The sequence below is a fragment of the Zingiber officinale genome, chromosome 7B (genome assembly GCF_018446385.1).
Source record: "Zingiber officinale cultivar Zhangliang chromosome 7B, Zo_v1.1, whole genome shotgun sequence".
Classification (NCBI taxonomy): Eukaryota; Viridiplantae; Streptophyta; class Magnoliopsida; order Zingiberales; family Zingiberaceae; genus Zingiber; species Zingiber officinale.
The window spans coordinates 65,286,325-65,311,100 of record NC_055999.1 but is presented as its reverse complement, the minus strand read 5'-3'; the positions used below and the strand labels follow the sequence as shown (position 1 = coordinate 65,311,100).

Sequence of the window (24,776 nt, the reverse complement as noted above, 5' to 3'; positions counted from 1 at the left end):
TTAACTTTGTGTTAGATTCAGGTTTAGCTTTGGGTTCAACAAGTAGGCATTATTTGGATAAACTTCTGGGCTATGGTGAGTCACAAGGAACTCATTAAAGTAACCATGCCTTCGAGGTTTTCCAAATAGTCCTACCCATTGAACTTAATACTTATCCTTGGTCTAACTAGTTAGGATTCATTTAAGGGTAGCTTCGGTCAGTTCTACTTGGCCAAATGCACCAGGTCGAAGCCATATCTTCCTAGACATGCGATGCCCAAGCTTCCCTAACGTACTATCATCCAAAAACTTCACCAGTACTGTGGTTCAAGTTAAACTTATCCCGTTTTAATCTAACCTTAATTACCCTGCCGGATAATCTATTCTTGTTTTACCCATTCCGGGTAAATTAGGTTCAGTTACCCTATGGGGTAGTTCAGTTGAAGGTGCCAGCTAGTTTGGATCCTCCATCTATTTTTCAATTTTGAATTTATGACTTAATTTCGAATTGTTAATTTTGAATTTAGAATTTAGAATTTAGAATTTATAATTTAATTTAATTTCGAATTGTTAATTTTGAATTTAGAATTTAGAATTTAGAATTTATAATTTAATTTCGAATTTTTAATTTAGATTTATAATTTAATTTTGGATTTTTTTAATTTAATTTCGAATTTTGAATTTAGATTTATAATTTAATTTCGAATTTTTAATTTAATTTCGAATTTTGAATTTAAATTAAATTTAGATTTATAATTTAATTTTGGATTTTTTAATTTAATTTCGAATTTTGAATTTAGATTTATAATTTAATTTTGGATTTTTAATTTAATTTCGAATTTTGAATTTAGATTTATAATTTAATTTTGGATTTTTTTAATTTAATTTCGAATTTTGAATTTAGATTTATAATTTAATTTTGGATTTTTTAATTTAATTTCGAATTTTGAATTTAGATTTTTAATTTAATTTCGAATTTTGAATTTGGATTTATAATTTAATTTTGGATTTTTTAATTTAGCTTTCCCAGGATCACGGCCTCGATATGGTCTGTCGAGGTAGTATATTTGATCCTTCGGAACCCAGTATTAGCCAAGTCTAACTTGATTGATCAATTTGGACTTGGGGACCCATGCTTGGACTGATTTACTACTTTGTTTGTTTATTAGGGATAAATAAGATTTATATTTCTTTTTACTTTTATATCCTAGCCCAGTTCTATTGTAGACGGCTCTTTGTGTCCCAAGAATTAGGTCCAGATTCTTGGTGCCCAAAGAAAACCATTCTAATGTATTTTTCAAGTCTTTTACCTGATTTTTTAAACTTGAATTTTCTTCCTCAAGTTGTTGAACTTGAGTTGAATCTTCAGTTTGAACTTGATCAGGTAAGTATTTTGAGTTAGTTACTCCTTTAAGGATAGCTATTTCCTTTAGAAGTGATTTTATTTTAATATTTGACTTGGCTAATTTGCGAAGTAAATAATTGACTAAATTATTAAGCCTCGGAATACTTACAGCGCAGTCTGGACCTTTGGAAACGGATGTGGATCCGTGGCTTTGCTCGGAGTCGGCTTCTGACTCGCTCTCGGATTCGATGATTTGGTCCCGGGCCATCAATGCGAGTAAACTCGTTTGGTCGAGTTCGTCATCTTCGTCCTCCGAAGAAGATTCATCCCAGGTTGCCTTTAGGGCCTTCTTTCTTCTTTGCTTCTTGGCTTCCTTTTGGTTGGGGCAGTTGGCTTTTATATGCCCCTTCTGGTTGCACCCGTAGCAAGTGACTTCGAACTTTACCTTTGAGTTCTGTTGGGCCTCCTTGGATTGGACTACCTTCTTTAGATCTTTCTTGTTGAAGCCCTTTTTCTTTTTGTAGAGCTTCTTCACGAGATTCACTAGTTCGCTGGTCAGTTCATCTTCTGAATCTTCTGAGTCGGGTTCGTCTTCTGATTCCGATTCAATTTTTCGTCGTACTCTTGATTCCCGTGTTCGACTCGTACCTGCAACCAAAGCAATACCCTTCTCGGAAGGCTGTGCATTAGTTTGTTCATGGAGTTCAAATTCACTAAATAATTCATCTAATTTTAAAGAAGATAAGTCTTTGGAGACCTTGTAGGCATCTACCATTGATGCCCACAACGTACTCCTTGGAAACGAGTTAAGAGCATACCTTATTATGTCTCTGTTTTCTACCTTCTGCCCGATTCCATGAAGGGAATTCAGAATATCTTGAATTCGAGCGTGTAAAGAACTTGCCGTCTCGCCTTCCTGCATTTTCAAATTGTATAGTTTATTAAGTAACAAATCACGCATACTTACCTTGGTTTCCGAGGTGCCCTCGTGAAGTTCGATCAGTTTCTCCCATAGTTCCTTTGCGGAGGAGAATGGACCGACTCTGTTGAGCTCTTCTTTGGTAAGCCCGCACTGGATGGTGCAGGTAGCTTTGGCGTCGGCTTCCACCTTTTTGATGAAGGCTGGCTCCCAGTTCTCACAGGATGTAGGCTTACCGCCCATATCAGTTGGTAGTTGCAGTCCTGTCTTAACGATCATCCAGGTGTCGAACTGGATCTTCAGATATATCTCCATTCGCCCCTTCCAATATCCGAAGTCCTCTCCGGAAAATAGTGGGGGACGAACAGTGTTATATCCTTCTTGTTGAGTCATTTTAGACCTAAATAAACAAAAACAAACAAATCTATTCCAAGACTGTGTCTTGGATTAGTAGTGCTGGAGGAAGAAAAAAAATGACAAGCTCAAGTGGTATTGACAAACTTTGAGCAAAAAATCAATTCAAAAAAAAAGTTAGAATATAGTAATGAGGCTAGATTCTAATCGAAAAAAATGAAAATACCACGAAAAAATTGTTTTGAACAGTGGTTGCACGATTCAAAACGACCCCGCTCTGATACCAATTGTTGGATCGAGACCGCGCTAGAGGGGGGGTGAATAGCGCTCGTGGCTATTTCATTCGATTATCGAAAAATTATCGGAGTAATTAAAATGCAGCGGAATAAAATAAAGACAAAGACACAAAGGGATTTACTTCGTTCGGAGACTAAGGCGACTCCTACTCGAAGGCCCGCGATCCTTGATCGCTTCCGGTGGGAAACAACTATAAGCTCGATAAGAATTACAAATTACAAATGTAACAGCAATTAGAATAACTTTGTACCGACAACTTAAAGAAGAGAAAAACGAAGCTCCGGGTCGTCGGAATGTTGCAGCAGCACTTCGGAATGACTTTGTTAGCAGCACGTTGAAGAAGGAAAGCTCAGAACTTGATACCTTGAAGTGCTGGTCGAAACCCCTTTATAAAGGGTGTTCAAGGCGCCTCCATGCTGCCTGGTCTTCCGCGTGGATAACATTTGATCTGGTCGAACTTCATCCTCTCAAGGCGCCTTATAGCCCTCTCAAGGCGCCTTCCAAGGCGCCTTCTGCCTGCTTCAAGGCGCCTCTAGTGGTGCTTTGCAGCCAGCTCAGCTTTTGCACCCGAGGCGCCTCCAAGCTCCATGGAGGCGCCTCGGACACTGTTCATCCAAGGCTTTAGGTTGCTCCTTTGCATCTGCAAGATACGTTAGTCCCAAACACTATCCTGCAACACAAAGTTAGCACAATAAACATGATAAATGAAGTATAGACAGTCTCCGGACTGTCCGAGTCTGACTTCGGGTTTCCAACCGGAAGCCCTAGGTCGACCCGACGCCTACTGTTCCCTCTACGGGGAACGCGTCCTCACCTACTCCACTCAGGAGATTTACCTGTTGCCAGTGCGATTCTCCAGATCGACTGGACTTTTGCTCAGCACTCGATGCTTCCGGACTTTCTACTGGACATCCGCTTCCCTGGCTAGTCCAGTCTTTCACCTGGTTCGCGACACCAGGACTTTCCACCTAGGGTTACCACCCCCTAGGACTTTTTCCTGAAGACATCGACCTACCAAGACTTTCCGCATAGGGTTACCACCCCCTATGACCTAGGGTTACCACCCCCTAGGGTTTTACCCTTTGCCTAACCGCAGCTAGGACTTTCCTGAAATCCTCAAGTAGACTTGTTAGATTACAGAACATCTTAACTTTGAATTCTTTGCCATTATCAAAACACGAGTTCGATCGTCGGATGCTTCCCGCACCAACAATGTGTCCTAGTTATCTAGGTTGAGAATGCCCCCAAGAGGAGCTCATAAGGATTGCCATGTTAAACCCTGCAGGTGGACTTAGTCCGACATGACAATGAAGTTGAGTGGTACTACTCTTGGAGCTAGATATTAATTAAGTGAGTTGTCAATAACTTACTTAATTAGTGGACATTCGTTATCTTAAACACAAGGAGACTAACACACTCATGATAAAAAGGAGCCCATAATATAATTTGGGATTGGTGCGGTAGTGTGATAATAAATCTCTAGTGGAATGAGTTATTATCAATGAACTTGAGTTGTGTGTTCGAGGCAAACACGGGATACTCAAGTTCATCGGAAGGCCAAAACCAATTTCTCCTCTAGGTCCCTGTCGTAGCTTCATTATAGCCTCAAGTTCATCCAAATGTAAGGCCCTTCTTGGTGTACAAGAAGGGGGTCGGTCCATTGCTTGGTGACCAAGGTGACCAAGCAATGGCCGGCCACATCCTCTTCTATAGGGGTCGGCCCTATTGCTTGGTGACCAAGCTAGTAGGGGCCGACCACAATAATTCAAATAAGGAGGGTTGTTTTGAATTTTTAAAATCTTCTCTTTGTAGAAAACTATAAGTTTTAAAAGAGAGATTTTAATTTTTTTTTAAACTTTCCTTATTTGAATTAGGCCACATGTTTTAATAGAGAATTTTAAAAGTTTAAAACTTTCCCTTTTTAACCATCCTCATGGTTTTAGAAAAAAGGAAGAGATGTTTTAAAAATTAAAATTTTCTATTCATGTTAAAAAAGAAAATTTTTGAAGAGAAGTTTTAAATTTTAAAACATGGTTTTAATTTTTAAAAAGCTTTCCTTTTTAACATCCACTTTAGGAAAGAGAGCTTGTAAAATTTTATAAGAGATTTTCTTCTTGTAAAATTTTATTAAAAAATATTATATTTCCTTCTTCTTATGGGGGCCGGCCACCCTTGCTTGGTGCCCAAGCAAGGTGGCTGGCCAAAAATAAAAAAAAAATAAATCATCATCCAAATTGATTTGGTGATTGATTCAATCAAGAGAAAAGAAAAGGAAAATAAAAAGGGAAAAGGAAAACTAGAGGAAGATTTTAATTTTTTGTAAAAATTCTTCCCTTATTTGCCTTGGGCAAGTATTATGAAAGAAGGGGTGAGGAGGCTTCATGAGATACAACTCTTATTCTCTTGCTTGGAGATCTTGGTGTGGTCGGCCCCTTCTCCTTCTCCCTTTCCCTTTGCTCTCTTCTCCTTGGTGGTGGTGGTGGCCGGATTTTAGAGGAAGAGGAAGAAAGTTTTTGGGTGGTATTCATCTTGGAGGATCGTCGCCCACACGACGTCTAAGGCGAGGCAAGGAATACGGCAGAAGATCTCGAGGTCATTAGTTTACAAAAAGAAGGTATAATTAGCAATTATTTTCTGCATCATGCTAGTCATTTCTTTTTGTAAGAATTCCAAAAACAAGAGGCATTAGATCTAGTATTTCGAATTAGTTTTTCGAATTTGTGTTTTCTTTGTTTTCGAATTTGTGATTCGATTGTTCTTTTTGGTTAACCTAGAGTTATTTAAGGAAATTAAATATTAGCTTTCCTTAAAAGACTTTGTCTAGGCGGTGGTGGTTGCTCCCATATCTAAGAAGGTCATGTGCCTCGCCATGCAGTCCTGGAAGCCAATTTTAGAAATTAATATTTAATGAAATTAATAACATAGGTGGATTTGAATCAATATTGTTAAGTTTCGCTTGCGATTCAAATCTAAACCATTAAGAACAGATAAGTTAAATTTGAAATGAATGATGTTAAGTTCCGTCTGCGATTCCTAATTTAACTTCTAAAGAACACAATAGGTTATTTAAGGAAAGGTTCGACACTTGTACAAAATTTTTGTACAGTGGAACCGGTACGTTTTCCTAGGACTAACCAACAATTGGTATCAGAGCTAGGGTTTACCTCTGTGTGTTTTGGTTTTCAAATTAATTATGCACATGTCATACATAATTTAGGCAGGATAATAGTAGGATGTGCTAACTTTGTTGTTGCAGGCTCCAACTATTATGACATTTAGATATTGTGTGTGATTGGACCCTTGGACATGTCAAGGGTATTATTTTGTGTGCATGATTGTATGTATTAAATATAGTAGGAGCTGTATTATTTTTAGAATTTTATTTTTATTCAATCTAGAATACATGTACATTCCTTTATGGAATATAGGATCAATATATGTAAAATTATATTTTTGTCGCGGATCGGATGCTTGCAAGGCGTGGTACTTTTGGAGGACCAGAGGTGCAACGGAATAAGAAGCAAGATAGATGCGACAACTTGACCCGATGGCGGTGGCTAAAAATGGCAGCAGCTAGGGTTGGAGCATACTGAAGACAGTGATGGAAAAGACCATAATAGTTGGAAAATTAATTTCCAACACTACAAGAATTTCTGGATTTAACCACACCTAATAGACAATAGTTTTTCAAGAAATTGTTGTCTTTTTTCCATTTAACAACAGTTTTATTGAAAACTGTTGTTATTCACCATAATGTTTTTTAAATAACAACAGTTTTTCAAAACACTGTTGTCTAATGTGTGTCAAAGACAACGGTTTTAAAAACTATTGTCTTTTAGTGCTCCTTATGTGATAATATACAACAGTTTTATTAAACTGTTGTCTATTGAATGTTGTTGAATCCTAAAAACACAACAGTTTTTTTAACTTCATGAAAAAAAAACCTAAAAACCCACTTCTCTGTGACTCTTCAATGAACAAAAACCTATCTCCGACTCCTCCTTCGCGACTCCTCCGCGAAAGACGCTCCTCCACTACTAGAAAAATGATTTATTATGACACTTTCTTCATGACACCTATTAAAAAGTGTCAATATAAATAAATTATAATGACACTTATAAAAACTAATTAAATTTTTAGAAAAATATCATATTGGATGGTGTATGATGACACATTTTGTAAGTGTCATTATAATTATAATCATATTAGACCTATTCCAAATCTCTTTCCACCCACGCGATCCTCCTGATCCTTTCGTTTCCTCCTTGCAGCGCCGCCCGTTTTCTTCCCTCTCCCACCCCCTTCTTTCCTTCAGCGTAGAAAGGTTCTTCCCTCTCCGCAGCAACCAAGATAAGCTCAAAGGTAACCTATTTCTTATTTCTTCCCTCTCCGCAGCACTGCGCGCTGCCTCGCCAGGCGACGAGCGATCGCTTCACCTGTGGCCGCACTCAAGAGGGCCACAACCTCACCAGGCTGCTAGTTCACTTACGGCTAGTTTGTCAATGGAGGCACACGAGGGGGCCATGCCTCGCCAGGCAGTCGGTTCACAAACGATCGCACACGAAGGGGTCAATTCCTTGTCGGGCAGTGTCTTGTCGTGAGGCAGCGACATCACTACCTGCTTTTGAAACTCTCGCCCTTTTCTTTTTTCCTAATTAATTTGATCTATTTTGGTTGAATAACTATAGGAATTTTAATCATAAATTGGTTGATTTTGTTGACTGTGAATATAGTAGAGAAGTTAATTAGTTGTGTTTGTTGTTGGTAATTATTCATGACGCTTGTGATGTTTGTAATTTAGATTATGTGCTTGATTCCTAAATTTTATGACATTTTGGTTGCTGGGAATACTGATGATAATGTGTTCTTATTTAGGCAAAAGGGCATTTATTGCTGGAGTTGTTGATGATAATGGTTATGGCTGGGCAATCACAAAGGCTCTTGCCGCTGCTGGGGCAGAAATACTTGTTGGTACATGGGTGCCTGTAGGTGCTTCCGAAGTCATATTTATTCTGTCATTATGTAATTAGATAAACACTGGAATATAAGCCTTCTGTTGGATCATTCATCAATAGGCACTGAACATATTTGAGACAAGCTTAAGGTGTGACAAATTTGATAAGTCACGGAAGTATGCCTTCCTCTATTATCAGGGGCATACATGGTTGGATTTATTTATTTTTCTCTTTCATGTTCAGTTGTAATCGTTCTCAGATTGTATTTACATATTGCCAAATGGCTCACTGATGGATATTGTCAAAGTATATCCTCTTGATGTCGTTTGCGATACACCTGATGATGTTCCTAAAGATGTATGTAAAAGAAACTTTTGATAAAATTGGTTCCTGGCACTTATTCCAATTTATGATCATAATCAGCAGCTTGTATGGTGTTTATTTTAGGTCAAGACAAACAAACGCTATGCTGGATCCTCAAATTGGACTGTTAAGGTAGACACCAACTCCTTGTTTTCACCAGAACTTGAATTCCCTTTTCTGTACGCTAATTAAACATTTTTTCTCCAAGAGACTGTGTAAATAGAACTAAATCCTGGAATGATAATTCCTTTGATTTTTCACACGCTCTTGTGTTACTGATGCCTTCTTCTGCTTGGTGCAGGAAATGGCAGAGGCTGTGACGAAAGATTTTGGAAGGATTGACATCCTCGTGCATTCTCTTGCCAATGGACCAAAGGTACTACCTTACACCATCATATAATCATGATGTTTTTTTTACTTTAGTTCTAAATTATGGTTTTCATAAATAGGTAACGAAGCCACTCTTGGAGACATCTAGAAGAGGGTATCTTGCTACAATTTCAGCTTCGAGTTACTCTTTTGTCTCCCTGCTTCGGCACTTTCTTCCAATAATGAATCTAGGTTTCTTTCGATTCCATGAAAACAAAACAATTGCATGTTCCATTTGTGTGTATATTTCAACTTGAGATCCTGACAAGAACATCATTATCAATCCATCATTATATCTTCTTCTTTACGGACAGAATAAAGCAATGCTAGTAGTTATAATAAAACCCAAAATAAAGTTATCAAACAATTCCTTTTCTTGTTGGCACATAGATTTTATATCTCATCTTCACTTTGTTTTGGATGTCTCCGTTAAACATGGCAAGCGGTGCTTCAATATCTTTGACATACATAGCTTCCGAAAGGGCAATCCCAGGGTATAACCTTTTCCCTTGTTTATTCCAAAGTTTATAATTTGGAATACTTGTTTAGTTCTTGCATCAACTTGCAGATACGGAGGTGGAATGAGCTCAGCAAAAGCTGCATTGGAGAGCAATACAAAAGTAAGTTCAACTCTTCTGTAATTGTTGTATGTGAAATTGATTGTCAAGTCCGGCTAGTGTTTGGAAATATTTAAACCCAAACTATATGGTAGTTCACTCATCTAAGATTATATTTGGCAAAATATAGATTCAATAATTTTGATGTTTTCAGCATTTGTTTTTGGATGTAGGTGCTGGCTTTTGAACTGCACTTGCTTGCCACAAAGCATCAGGTAATTATATAATTAGTAACCATTTGGTGATTGTTAGCATACACGATATGATGGCTTTTCTTCAGTTCAATAGACATGTTTTTACCTACTGCTCTGTATTCCTATGTTCCTTTCTCTGTCTATGCCATGTTTTACATTGATCTTTCAATTGGCATTTGACTCGAGATTTACCCACGCATGAAATTCTGCAGTTTGTTTATATCACTTGATTATAGAAATTTGTTGAAGAGTTGTCCCGTTTTTGTTTATTTGATCTATGAATTTGTTTGCATTTGCATTATTTTCAATTCCTGAGATGTTAAACACTTCTAGTTGCTTCCCTATACATTGAAGAATGTTTTAAAACATTCTTCAACCTAGCTCTTGATTGTTAATTTTAGTCAATTATAGTGGTAATTGTTAGATCCTTTATTTATTTTAATTAATCTCTATTTGTATATTCCATTATCTAATTAATCAATGACTTATTAATCAATGGTGCTTATTTTTGTAGATGTTTCATCTTATTCCAACACCTCAGGGAGCTTTTATGTACTCAATGACATATTCCGTCTCAACGTGCTCATTACAAAGATTCTAGGATACACTTGGAGGAATGATAGCTCGGCCTTATCATCTGGTGTGATTTTAATTAATCTTTCAATGAAATATTATAATTTTTTTAGATTTATTATGTTATTAAAATTTTAAATAAATATGAAATGTATTTGCTGTTGGTTATAAACGAAGATTTCTATTAGTGCACATGGAATGATACTTTCTGGATTCATTTTTATTTAAGACATTCTTTCCTTTAATGGTCCCTTTTAGAATTTAATGTATGACTTACTCCTTAGCATCATATGGAGTGTGTGGGAACGTTTGCATTAGATTGTACCTTTTAGAATTAATGCTGCTTGATCACTGGGAAAAATAATGTTTGCATGGTTTATAATAGAAGCTTTGTATGCAGTGACATAAAATAAAAATTCTGCTTAATAAGAAATTTAAGAGTCACCATATTGTTTCAAGAGGTTACCATTTATGTTACATAGATAACGCTTTTTGCACTTCTGTTAGATGACTAGATCAAATGGTTTTTATGGTTATGTAACATTTATGCAATGCAATTAGAATCACGCGTACAGTTTAGTTTCTAATTTGTAATATATATCTTTATTCGAATAGGTGCCCTCAAGAGTACTGGGAAGAATGCCGACAAACTAAAAAAATGGAGAGACTTTAACAAATTAAGGAGCACTAGGAGCTGCAGTCCCTCCTCTTCACCGACATCTAAGTAGAAAATCTCGTGTTATATTGTTCTACCTTTGTTTTAATAGTATTATCATTTTGTTGGTTGCTTATGAAATTTCTTCAGAATGTTATAGATATTATTTTTGAATGTTAGAAAATTGTATATTAAATTTTATTTTGAAATTTAGTATTTTGAATGATTTATAATATTGGAAAATTGTTTATTAATTTTTTTTTTATTTTTTATCTAAAAAAGACAACGGTTTTTCATCGTTGTCGTAGATAGTTTAAAATTGTTGTTGAAGACTCTGTTATTAAAGGTAGACGCTCAAAGACAACGGTGAAAAACTGTTGTCTTTGAAGGAAAAGACAACAGTTTTTCACCGTTGTAAAAATGTTGTCTTTGGGCACCCCTTTTAACAACACGGCCTTTAACAACAGTTCAAAATGGGCTACAACAACGGTGAAAAACCGTTGTTGTTAGGCTTTTTTCTTGTAGTGCAAATTTATTGCTTTTATTTACTGTGATGTTTATGTGCATGCGATGTATGCTAGCATAAGTTAAAATCCTCATTTTAAATAACTAAGTGGGAGAGGGATTTTAATAAATCCCACGGTCTCCATTACTGATTTGTAAATGATGCAACAAGCTTGAGTGTTGACTCTGAGTATCTCCCTCCACAACGGATGGGTTTATTGCGGATCGCTAGATCAAACTTCTTTTATGGATGGTTATAGGAAATTATTTAGGAGTGTGTGATCTTCTCTAACTGAAGGGGCACAATCCTATTTAATGGACTTAGTATCAAGTAATGGTATACACTTAGACGCATTCAATAGTATCCTCCCCAACGGAGTCACTGCTATTATTTTGTGTGACCAAAGTGAAACCAACTATTAATTTTATTTGTCATAAAGTTAGGATGATAAGATAATAAAATTAATGGGTCACACCATCCTCTTACAAATGTTGAATTTGTATACGTCCACACTAACATGGCATGCAATATTCACGGTGATTTAAGGTGTTGGTTAATTTAAAATAGTATTGTTTGAGGAATCAATATTATTATAAATTTAGAGTCTTGACCAAAGTTTATTTTTGTGATTCTTAGGATGACTTTTAACCCACTGGCCATTATACTTAAAGAGAACAAACTTACTGGTCCCAACTTTATTGATTGGAAAAGGAACCTGGACATTGTTCTTATTGCTGAAAGCTATAAATTTGTACTGACTGAGGCTTGCCCTGATGCACCTGACGGTGACTCTACCCTAGAGGAGATTGAGTATCATAAGAAATGGGTAAAAGATGATGAGATGGCACGGTGTTATATTTTGGCATCAATGTCAAATGTATTGCAACATCAGCATCAAGATTTACCAACAACTTATGATATAATGAACAATCTCAAAGAACTCTTTGGGCACTAGAGTCAAACTGCTAGGCAAGAGGCAATGAGAAAGTTAATGACAGCCACCATATCTGAGGGAACACTTGTAAGGGATCATATCCTCAAAATGATGGCCTATCTGAACGAAATACAAGTTCTTAGAGGAGAAATCGATGGGGAAACCCAGGTCGATATAATTCTCCAAAAGCTACCCAGAAGTTTTGAGCAGTTCCGCCTGAACTATAACATGAACAAAAGAGAGTATACGTTGGCGGAACTTCTGACAGAACTACAGGCAGCAGAAGGTATATTTCGTCAAAGTTCTTAGATTCACTATGCTGAAAATGGTTTTACTTCTAAGCCGAAAGGTAAGAAGAAGAAGAAACAGGTCTTTTCAGCAAAGAGAGTGAATAAACCTCAGGGATAAAAAGCTGGAATGAAGAAGCCAAAGGGCAAGTGCTTCATCTGCAAGCAGTTAGGACATTAGAAGGCGGACTGTCCTCGTAGGAATCAGAACAATAAAGGTATATCTCATGCTCTAGTAGTTGAAACATGTTTAGCGGTGTTATCTACCAGCACCTGGTGTGTAGATACGGGAGCCACTGATCATGTCTACAATTCTTTGCAGGGGTTCCAGGAAACCCGACGACTATTTGAAGGACAGGTAACCGTCTACATGGGCAATGCTACTAAGGTGGCGGCTGTTGTAGTGGGAGACGTCTACTTATCTTTTTAATAGGAATAGAAATTTGATTTTAAGAAATTGTCTTTATGTACCCAGTTTTAGAAAGAATTTAATTTCAGTTTCTAAACTATATTTAGATGGATATTCAGTTTCCTTTAGTAACAATGTGGTTATAAAGAGAAATAAGGTAATTATCTATTCTTGTGCATTGGTTGGCAATTTATATACTTTAAATCCAATTTCTCCTATAAAGCAAAATATGGAAATTAATAACACGTCTTCTAACTCAAATAAGAGAAAAGAACCTTCGAAAATGAACCAAACGTATCTTTGGCATCTAAGGCTTGGTCATATTAACTTAAGTAGGATTCAAAGGCTTGTAGCCGATGGACTTTTGGGTTCATTAGAGTTGGAAAACTTTCCAACATGTGAATCCTGCTTGGAAGGTAAAATGACCAAGAGACCTTTTAATGCCAAGGAGTATAGAGCCAAAGATGCGTTAGAACTGGTTCATTCTGATTTATGTGGTCCTATGTCTATCCAGGCAAGAGGTGTTTATGAATACTTCGTCTCTTTTATAGACGATTATTCAAGATATAGATACATTTACCTGATGCACCGCAAGTCTGAATGCTTTGACAAGTTCAAAGAATATAGGGCTGATGTGGAGAAACGTCTTGGTAAAAGTATCAAGAAACTACGGTCTGACCGTGGTGGCGAATACTTCTTTGGAGAATTTAGGAATTACTTATCAGAAGTATAGGGATTCAATCTCAATTGTTTGCACTTGGTACACCCCAACAGAATGGTGTGGCAGAACGAAGGAATAGGACTCTTATGGAAATGGTTAGATCGATGATGAGTTATTCAGAATTACCAAATTCGTTTTGGGGATATGCTCTGGAAACAGCAGTGTATATTCTGAATATGGTACCTTCTAAAATAGTTCCTTCTACTCCCATGGAATTATGGAATGGGCGTAAGCCTAGTCTGAATCATATCCGGATATGGGGTAGTCCAGCACATGTGCTGAAGGGAGATACTGATAAGTTGGAATCATGTACAGAAGTTTGTCTGTTTGTGGGATATCATAAGGGAACGAAAGGTGGTTTATTTTATAATCCAAAAAATTAGAAGATCATTGTTAGCACCAATGCTCAATTTTTAGAAGAAGATTATGTAATGAACCATAAGCCCATGAGTGAAATAGTTCTAGAAGAAATAAGAGAGGACACGTCTACTTTAATACCAACAGTACAAGATGAAGTACCACAAGAAACTACAACACGTGTCACACATGATACACAACCAGAGATAGTGCCTCATTATAGTGGGAGGGTTGTAAGGTAACCTGAGAAATTCATGTTTTTGGGAGAGTCTTCGGACTTGATTCCGGGTAAACATGAACCTGATCCCCGGACATATGATGAAGCACTCCAAGATATAGATGCAGTATCTTGGCAAAAGGCAATGAATTCAGAAATAGAATCTATGCATTCTAATAAAGTTTGGGAGCTTGTAGAACCACCTGATGGTGTAAAAGTCGTTGGATGCAAGTGGATCTACAAAAGGAAAATAGGGATAGATGGGAAGGTAGAAACCTTCAAAGCAAGGCTTGTTGCGAAAGAGTACACTCAGAAAGAGGGAATCGATTATGAGGAGACTTTTTCGCCTGTAGCCATGCTTAAGTCTATCCGAATACTCTTATCCATTGCCGCTCATATGGATTAAGAGATTTGGCAAATGAATGTCAAGACAGCTTTCTTAATGAAAGTCTTGAAGAAAACATCCATATAAAGCAACTAGAGGGATTCATTGAAAAAGGCAAATAGCATCTAGTGTGCAAGCTCAATCGATCCATTTATGGACTGAAGCAAGCTTCAAGATCTTGGAACATCCGGTTTAACGAAGTAATCTAGTCATATGGATTTATTTAGTGTCCGGATGAGTCTTGTGTATACAAGAAGTGTAACGGAAACGTGGTGGTATTTCTTGTACTATACGTAGATGATATTTTGTTAATTGGCAACAATGTCAAGGTATTATCAGACGTAAGGGTATGGCTGTCCAAACAATTTGATATGAAGGACTTAGGAGAATGTGCACACATTCTTGGGATCAAAGTTATAAGGGATTGCAAGAAAAGAATGTTGTGTCTATCCCAAGCTTTATATATAGATATAATCCTTGCTCGTTTTAGCATGCAGAACTCCAAGAAAGGTTTCTTACCTTTCAGGCATGGAGTAGCCTTATCTAAAGAGATGTCTCCGAAGACATCAAAGGAGATAGAGGACATGAAGACAGTTCCTTATGCTTCGGCTGTAGGAAGCCTTATGTATGCAATGTTGTGTACGAGACCTGATATATGTTTTACCGTGGGCATGGTTAGCAGATGTCAGAGTAACCCTGGACAAGGACATTGGACTGCTGTAAAGCATATATTAAAGTACCTAAGAAGGACTAGAGATTATATGTTAGTCTACCAAGCAGACGATTTGCTCCCTGTGGGTTACACGGATTCGGACTTCCAATTAGATAGGGACAATAGTAAGTCTATGTCAGGCTATGTGTTTACTCTGGGAGGTGGAGCCATTGCATGGAGGAGTATTAAGTAGAAATGCGTTTCGGACTCAACCATGGAAGCTGAGTATGTGGCAGCCTTTGAGGCAGCCAAAGAAGCTGTGTGGCTCAGGAACTTTCTAATGGACTTAGATGTGATTCCTGGTTTGCCCAAAATCATCATAATTTATTGTGATAATAGCGGTGCAATTGCAAACTCGAAGGAACCACGAGCCTATAAGGCAAGCAAACATATAGAGCGTAAGTACCACCTGATACGAGATATCGTCAAGCGAGGAGAAGTTGTCGTTGCCAAGATTACATCAGCAGATAACCTGGATCCTTTCACTAAGGCCCTTCTGGCGAAAGCTTTTGATCGACATGTGGGAGGGATGGGAATCAGATGTATGACAACAGATATGGCAGCTTAGTCTTTTAGTATAAGTGGGAGATTGTTGGAGTGTATACTAAAAGCCTAGCTTTTGTAAACATTTATTTTTGAAATAAAAGAATCACATTGGTTAATATCTGTATTTATTTGTTAAATGTAATTGTTCAATTAATTTATATTGTAGACAACATGGTGTGTGGTGTCACAGACAGAAGATCATGTTGTCGGTTCTTTATAAATTATAAACAGTTTCTCACGACTAAGATGGAAAGAAACAAACCATTAGAATAGATGTAGTGTAATTAAGTATTAGTTTATCTTGACTAATAAATTACACTAGTACACTCTAAGTGTGTTGAGTAAGACCATTTTATGTAAGTTCTTTTTGTACTGACTAAATAAAAGAACTAGACCTTAGTTATTGTGGAAGTGTGTGCTCTTAATCCTAATATAATAACAAGCAAATATATTTAATATTTATTTCTTTGACTTATCAAAGGGTGAGGTTTAGCTCGATAAATCAATATGCCCGATAAGTTGGGAAATGATATTACTTATAGTGTGTGTTGTTGATTATAGAAGGAAATTGTGTCCTAGTTATCTAGGTTGAGAATGCCCCCAAGAGGAGCTCATAAGGATTGCCATGTTAAACCCTGCAGGTGGACTTAGTCCGACATGACAATGAAGTTGAGTGGTACTACTCTTGGAGCTAGATATTAATTAAGTGAGTTGTCAGTAACTTAATTAGTGGGCATTCGTTATCTTAAACACAGGGAGACTAACACACTCATGATAAGAAGGAGCCCATAATGTAATTTGGGATTGGTGCGGTAGTGCGATAATAACTCTCTAGTGGAATGAGTTATTATCGATGAACTTGAGTTGTATGTTCGGGGCATACATGGGATACTCATGCTCATCGGAAGGCCAAAACCAATTTCTCCTCTAGGTCCCTTTCGTAGCCTCATTATAGCCTCAAGTCCATCCAAATGTAAGGCCCTTCTTGGTGTACAAGAAGGGGGCCGGTCCATTGCTTGGTGACCAAGCAATGGTCGGCCACATCCTCTTCTATAGGGGCCGACCCTATTGCTTGGTGACCAAGCAGTAGGGGCCGACCACAATAATTCAAACAAGGAGGGTTGTTTTGAATTTTTAAAATCTTCTCTTTGTAGAAAACTATAAGTTTTAAAAAAGATATTTTAATTTTTTAAAATTTTTCTTATTTGAATTAGGCCACATGTTTTAATAGAGAATTTTAAAAGTTTTAAAACTTTCCTTTTTTAACCATCCTCATGGTTTTAAAAAAAAGGAAGAGAAGTTTTAAAAATTAAAATATTCTATTCATGTTAAAAAAGGAAATTTTTGAAGAGAAGTTTTAAATTTTAAAACATGGTTTTAATTTTTAAAAAGCTTTCCTTTTTAACATCCACTTTAGGAAAGAGAGCTTGTAAAATTTTATAAGAGGTTTTCTTCTTGTAAAATTTTATTAAAAAAAAATTATATTTCCTTCCTTTTATGGGGGTCGGCCACCCTTGCTTGGTGCCCGAGCAAGGTAGCCGGCCAAAAAGAAAAAAAAAATCATCATCCAAATTGATTTGGTGATTGATTCAATCAAGAGGAAAGAAAAGGAAAATAAAAAGGGAAAAGGAAAACTAGAGGAAGATTTTAATTTTTTGTAAAAATTCTTCCCTTATTTGCCTTGGGCAAGTATTATAAAAGAAGGGGTGAGGAGGCTTCATGAGATACAACTCTTATTCTCTTTCTTGGAGATCTTGGTGTGGTCGGCCCCTTCTCCTTCTCCCTTTCCCTTTGCTCTCTTCTCCTTGGTGGTGGTGGTGGCCGGATTTTAGAGGAAGAGGAAGAAAGTTTTTGGGTGGTGTTCATCTTGGAGGATCGTCGCCCACACGACGTCCAAGGCGAGGCGAGGAATACGGCAGAAGATCTCGAGGTCATTAGTTTACAAGGAGAAGGTATAATTAACAATTGTTTTCCACATCATGCTAGTTATTTCCTTTTGTAATAATTCCAAAGACAAGAGGTATTAGATCTAGTATTTCGAATTAGTTTTTCGAATTTGTGTTTTCTTTGTTTTCAAATTTATGATTCGATGTTCTTTTTTGTTAACCTAGAGTTATTTAAGGAAATTAAATATTAGTTTTCCTTAAAAGGCTTTGTCTAGGCGGTGGTGGTTGCTCCCATATCCAAGAAGGTCATGTGCCTCGCCATGTAGTCCTGGAAGCCAATTTTGGAAATTAATATTTAATGGAATTAATAACATAGGTGGATTTGAATCAATAGTGTTAAATTCCGCTTGCGATTCAAATCTAAACCATTAAGAATTGATAAGTTAAATTTGGAATCAATGATGTTAAGTTCCATCTATGATTCCTAATTTAACTTCTAAAGAACACAATAGGTTATTTAAGGAAAGGTTCGACACTTGTACAAAATTTTTGTATAGTGGAACCGGTACCTTTTCCTAGGACTAACCAACAGTATTTTCATAGAAATTTTTTTTTTCTTGATAGAGTATACCCTAAAGAGTGTCTACATGAATTTTCATGATTTTTAGAGGTTTGTAGAATTTTTGGGGAGTTTCTGAAGTCTGCTGAAATTGAATTTCAGAGAAGTCAGAAACCCAATCGATCAGCCGATCGATTGGGATGGTTTTAATCGATCAGTCGATCGATTGGAAAGACAATTCCCGTGAACAGAGAGTCAGTGGATCGATCAGCCGATCGATTGACTCAGGCTGGATCGATCAGCCGATCAATTCAGAGGGAATTTCTGCGAGCAGTACCTTGCGGAATCGATCAATGGATCGATTGAAGTAGTTTCAATCGATTGAGTCCAAACTTCAATCGATTGGGAAGTTTGATTATAGCTCGAAAAGTCTGAATTCAGCACATTAAGCCACTTCAAGTTCCAATAATCATTCCAAATCCCTTGGAATTCATTTGTATACATTTAGGGGGAGTTTTCTTGATGAAGACAGGTATGGATTGGTTAAGATAAATCAAAATGAAGTTTAGGATGGGGTTTAGTTTTAATTTCGAAATTTGGAACCTCAAAACTTCAAGTTTTGATTTTCAAGGGCCATTAACCATTCCTAACCCTTTGGAATACACTTGTATACATTTAGGGGGAGTTTTCATGGTGAAAGCAAGTATGGATTGGTTAAGGTAGACTTAGGTGAAGTTTAGATTGGGGTTTAGTTTCATTATTGAATTTTCAACCTCAAAACTTCAAGTTTTGGTTTTCCTGACTGTTTAGGAACTCCAAATCATTGTTGATGCAATGTGTAAAATATAGAATCAAATAATAATTAAATAATAAGATTAATGGGCGAATAATCTTATTAGAATTTTTAGGAATTTTTAGAAATTTCTTAGGAATTTTTCTGAGCTTGTATGGCGTAAGTTAAGGGGATGAATTATTGAGCCAAGGAAAAGTCTGTTTAAGTTACCCGATTTAAACGAGGAAATGTTTAATTTCCTTAAATATTTTCTTTTTTCCTTTTCTTTAAAATCCCTCCCGTGCCCTAACCTTAATATCGCCGTCCTCGTCCCTGAGCCCTCTCCCTCTCACGAAACTCTTCTCCCCAAAACCCGCCGACCACAACCTCCGGCGAGTTCTCGTTCCCGTGCCCTAAGCCCGACGCCACCGCCATCCCTCTCCCTCCCGTGACCTTGTCGTGCCACCCATCGTCGCCGCGCGCGATCAACAGCCGCGGCCGCCTCTCGTGCCGATTCCTTCCCCGCTGAGCTCTCCCTCACGCGATCCAGACAGCCAGCGATCAACAGCCGCGGCCGCCTCTCGTGCCGAGTCCTTCCCCGCCGAGTTCTCCCTCACACAATCCAGACAGCCAGCGATCACAACAACCGGCGTCTTCCTTCCCTCGCTCGAGCACCACCACAGCAGCCGCCGACCTCCTCCCTTCGCACTGTGCCCTAATTGATCCGGCAAGTACCTTACCTTATGCAACTGCGAGATCTGTGAAGTAGAGGATTGGAACCTAGGAGATGTTGGTATGCCTTATATAAGCCCGATTGTTTCTTTCTGAGATGTTTTTGTCCGATTTAGGGTTTTCTGTGTTGTTCTTCGCAAAGTTCTGACTACGGCTTGTGTTATCATCTTCCGATTTGGTGATTGATTTTGCTTTCTATTCGAGTTCTTGAGGAATCAAATCTTGGTTCGCTTGGTTGTGAAATTTTGCTACTGCATATAGTAGGATGGAGTTCAATTTTCGTTGGGGGTTTCCTCGTGGTTTGTGGTGATCAATTGGCTACGGATGAGCTTGAATTGATTTTATTTCATGAGAATTGATGTGTCGTGTTTCTGTGTAAGACCTGCTTGTTTAAATGCTTGTTAGAGATGTCGATAGATGGATTGTGTTGTGATTTGGGTTTTTATGGAGTTTTAAATTCAGTTTGATGATCCGTTGAGGTTTTCGTTCTAGTCGTAGTGCTTTTGGATTGTTTTGCGATGTTGAAGGAGTTCGATTTCTTTGGAGTGTTCCTCTCGTGGTCTTAGTAGTGTTCAATGGACCGAATTCGAGTATAGATGCGATTTCTCCTGTGTGGATGTGGCTTCAGGTTTTCAGGGTGACACGTGTCTGTTTATTTGCATGACTAAGATGTCAATTAGTGAATTGAGTTATGTTTCAAGCTTCTTGTGAACTTTAGTTTCGTGTTGAAGTTTATGTGGAATTTTTGATTCGATTGAGGGTGATGTTTTGGTTTGGTGGTGGAGCTTTTCAATCGACTTTGAGATGATATCTATTATATGCAATGGTGTCTGTTCCTTGGTGTGACACGACTTGGATTTGCTGAGTTTTTGATATTCCGGAAGTCTTTGTTTTTGGACTGCGAAGCTTGGATTTCTTAGTGGATTTGATATCACTATTCGGATCTGTATTGGAGCCATGATGTAACACTAGAGTTTTAATGTTTGCTTTTGGTGGAGGTTTAAACTTGGGTGGAACACATTTTGGTTCCTTCTGGTGCTTTAGAAATGCTGTTTAGATTAAGGGTGAACCCAATAAAGTTTTTGCTCTTGGTATTGGCTCTTGAAAAGTAGTTGGGAATTTTGATAGATTTGGGTGAATTGAGGTTCATAGTTAGATTAGGGCTTTTCCCTAATTAAGTTGGGTTTCAGTTTAGCTAGTGTCTTTTATGAAATTAGCTAAATTGTACATCACGTGATTTGTAGGACGTTGATTGAAGACGGTTGACACGATCTACATATAAAGGCGGGTACTTCTTGCTTTGTTTTCTTTTAGTACTTTGACCTTAGTGCATGAATTATTTTGGATAAGGACTGTTTACCTTGACTCCACTCTTACTTTCCTGCGCTTGATACTTTCACGCAATCTTTGAGAAATTCGTTCCATATCTATACAGTCTCTTGTTGTTGTCCATGATCAATAGCAGATAATAGATACCATGTTTGTATGTTTTGACTGTTGCTTATTTATGTACGATTTTGAGCATGCTAACTTCATGTAGCATACCTGTTTCTGCTTTTATATATATATATGATGACTATTGCATTGTTCGCATCATGTCATTGCATGCATGCCGCATCCTCGGCCACTCGTGAGAGTGGTAGCTGGAGTTGATGCCGCTTGTCCTATCGTGCCGCACTCGGCCATTCGTGTGAGTGGTAGCTGGAGTACGAGCAGTAGGGACCCCATCGCAGATGTAGCTAGTTAACTACTATGCAACTGTCCCCTCGGCCACTTGTGTGAGTGGTAGCTGGAGTGGTGTACAGTCTGTCACTGACCCGACCTCTCGACCATACAGCGGTCATGGTGCTGAGAGGTGGGCGGGAGAGACCATCCGTGCATACGCTGTTGTTATTATATTTATTTTGGCTGTTGCTGTTTATATATGCTGTTATTGCTTACTTACTGCTGTTGTTCATATATGCTGATATGCTTACTTGTGTTGAGATATATTCTCATTGTAAATGTTTAGTCATTGGAAATTTATATATACCTTGCTTATTACCTCTGTAGTTATGAGCAGTATTGTAGCAGATTAGTATCAGTTCTGACCTACTATACCTAGCCTAGGATATGGTTTCAGGTATGAGCATTCATTTTTGATTCTATTGTAGTATCTGCTATTTCCTGTATGAGACTGTATACTCTTGGTTCACTTTCTAGTTATATTTTATGTTCATGCACTATCTTTCCTTACCCGCTGAGTTCCAATACTCACCACCCCGCAAATTGGTTTTCTTTCGCCAGGTAACAGGTAGATGAGTCATGGGTGCTTGGAGAGATGTCGGCTGCTAGTCCTGGGTCCCGCGTCATATTCGAAAATTGATTTTGGTTCTGTTTCTCTTTACTTGCATTTCGTATTCGTTGGATTTGGTGTTGTGAGAACTATGTTTTGATACTTGTTGTGTGGACTTGGTATTAGTGATGTTTTGATAACTTTGCAATTTGTGGGTTTTCTCTTCGTTTTCTTTTCGCTGTGCTTATTTTATCTTTTGTCCAGCCGAGTAGGCTGAGTATATTAAACTGCGTGGTTGTGTTGTTTCCATTTTCTATGGTATATATATTCCAGCCGAGTGTGGCTGATGTATATTTTGTATGTAGTAATGCTTCAGATTGTCACCCGTACAGGGGAGATGTTGCCGAAATTTCTTCGGTCAAAGACTCCTCTGGGGTGTGACACAATGACAGAAGTTTGACCATGTTTTTAGGGGGAGCTACTCCTTGAATACATGAAATTTACTTTCAAGTACCTTGGAAGGGGGTTAAACCTTCGTGATGGATAATACTTAGGGTTGAGTATTGGGGAACAATGGAAGATTGGTTATCTTCGTTGCTAGGATGATAAATACTCTCGGATGAGTATTGTGGAATAGATTACTACTCAAGGGGGAGCATTGGGTTAATGAAGGGGATCAGACCTTCATTGGTAAAGTGAAAAATGATTTTGGATGAGCATTGAGAAGAAGATTATTGCTCAAGGGGGAGCATTGAATATAATGAATGGGAGTTTCATTGGGAAGTTGATGCATGCTCTAGGATGAGCATTGTGAAGTGAAGTAGAGCTCAAGGGGAAGCTTTGGCGATAATGAAGAATATGAGATCTTCATTGTGAGGTTGTTAACAACCTATGAGGTTGTAAACAACGTAGAGTTAACTCTTATGGAGAAGAGTTTGTTTTCTGGTTTTGATGTGTGACAAAGGGGGAGAATTGGAGGTTAAGTTAGGCCTTCATCCCAAGAAGGGGGAGTTTGCCCTCTAGGAAAGGGAGAAAATGAAGGAAACCTTCATTCATGCTTTGTCATGGAATTAACGCTATGGGATTTAGCCTTGTGATAAAGAAGAGGTTAAGGCTATGAGATTTAGCCTTGTGATAAAGAAGAGGTTAAGGCTGTGAGATTTAGCCTTGTTATAAAGAAGATGTTAAGGCTATGGGATTTAGCTTAGTTATAAAGAAGAGAGTTAAGGCTATAAGATTTATCCTAACTCAGAGGTATTGTCAAACATCAAAAAGGGAGAGATTGTTAGGGTAATTTCCCTAGGTCAAGTTTGACCAGTTTGACTAAGCTTGAGTTGGTTCAAGCTTGAGTCGTAATGGTTGAGGTTTGATGTTTGACAATATATGGAGATTGATAGGGCAATCGTCCGGTTGTGGAGATGGTCAAAGGGTTGACTAGGTTGATGAAAAGATAAGTCAAGTAGGTCAGGGTTGACCAGGTTGATGAAAAGACAAGTCAAGTAGGTCAGGGTTGACATGAGACTTGACTGGGTAAGTCCTAACTGGAGGTTAGGCGTCTGGAAAGTCCTAGTGGATCTAGGCAAGGAGAAAGTCCTAGTGAGGAGCTAGGCAAATGGAAAGTCCAAGTGTCATTTTGGAAAAGGAGAAAGTCCTGGTGAGGAGTTAGGCAATTGAAAAGTCCAAGTATGATCTTGGCAAAGGAGAAAGTTCTGGGGAGGACCCAGACAATTAGAAAGTCCAAGTGTGATCTTGGTAAGGGAGAAAGTCCTGATGAGGAGCTAGGCAATTGGAGAATCTAAGCATGTGGTCTTGGCAAGGTAAGTCCTAGTGTGACATGGTGAGGAGAACCCGACAACTAGGATGAGGCTGAAGGAAGCTCCTGAAGGCAAGGCGTGAAGGATAGGGAGATATCCGAGGAGCGCAAGGCTGACGGAGGAGGCTAGAAGGCTAGTTCGAGGTTGGTCGGGTGTGGCCAAATACTAGGCATGGAGACCCAACAGGTCACGGTTGACCGGGAGTTGGGTTAGAGACTTTGGACTTGAGTTTGAGTCAAGTCTAGGTTGGTCAATCGATCGGGCGATCGATTAAACCAGGGTCCAATCGATCAGCAGATCGATTAGTGTACTGCGAAAGGAGGAAGGGCCCAATCGATTGGTTGATCGATTGGGACTATAATTCGCGAGCACAGAGGCCTTCCCAATCGATCGGGCGATCGATTGGGAGCTGCCGATCGATCAGCCGATCGATCGGGCAGGGGAGTTCTCGCGCGATCGCGAGAATACAGAAAGCATCTGAATCAATCCACCGATCGATTCAAACTGTCCCAATCGATTGGTCGATCGATTGGGGTTCGACCGTTGTGTAGGATGCAAGTGATGGACGGCTGCGATGGAGCAGTACTAATGTGGCAATCGATTGGGATTGATTTCAATCGATTGGAGGCACTGTATATAGCCTGGGCGGTGCGTTTTCTTCGCCAGATCTTTGTGATTTTCTCCTGCGAGCTTACAGCGATCTTCACGGTGATTTCTCCAGCACTCACGCCAGTTCTTGAAGGCACTTGGGGAGCATCTCCAAGGTTCAAGAGGCAACAACAAGTAGCAAGAAGAAAGGTGTATTTACTTGTATTCTTATAGTTTCTTCTTGTATTTGTATTTGTATTGTGAGTGAGTTTGTACAAGGCTTCTCCGCCTTCGGTTGCGACCAAGAAGGAGGGTTTTTATAGTGGAGGAGCGTGTCGTGTGTGGATCCTTGGATTAGTCACCTCTTTTTGAGATGAATACCAAGTAAACCCTAAGTGTTAGCATGTTGGTTTGTTGTGTGTTTGTATTTTATTTTCCGCTGCATATCAAGACGAAG

At 38.4% G+C, this 24,776-nt stretch overlaps 1 long non-coding RNA gene across 1 annotated transcript; it reads left to right on the top strand.

Moving 5' to 3' along the window:
* The first annotated feature begins 9,228 nt into the window (after positions 1-9,228).
* On the top strand, positions 9,229-10,639 carry LOC122003789. Its single transcript, XR_006118100.1, has 3 exons — positions 9,229-9,413; positions 9,907-10,032; positions 10,581-10,639. It is a non-coding gene; the product is annotated as an uncharacterized LOC122003789 (long non-coding RNA).
* The last annotated feature ends 14,137 nt before the right edge of the window (positions 10,640-24,776 follow it).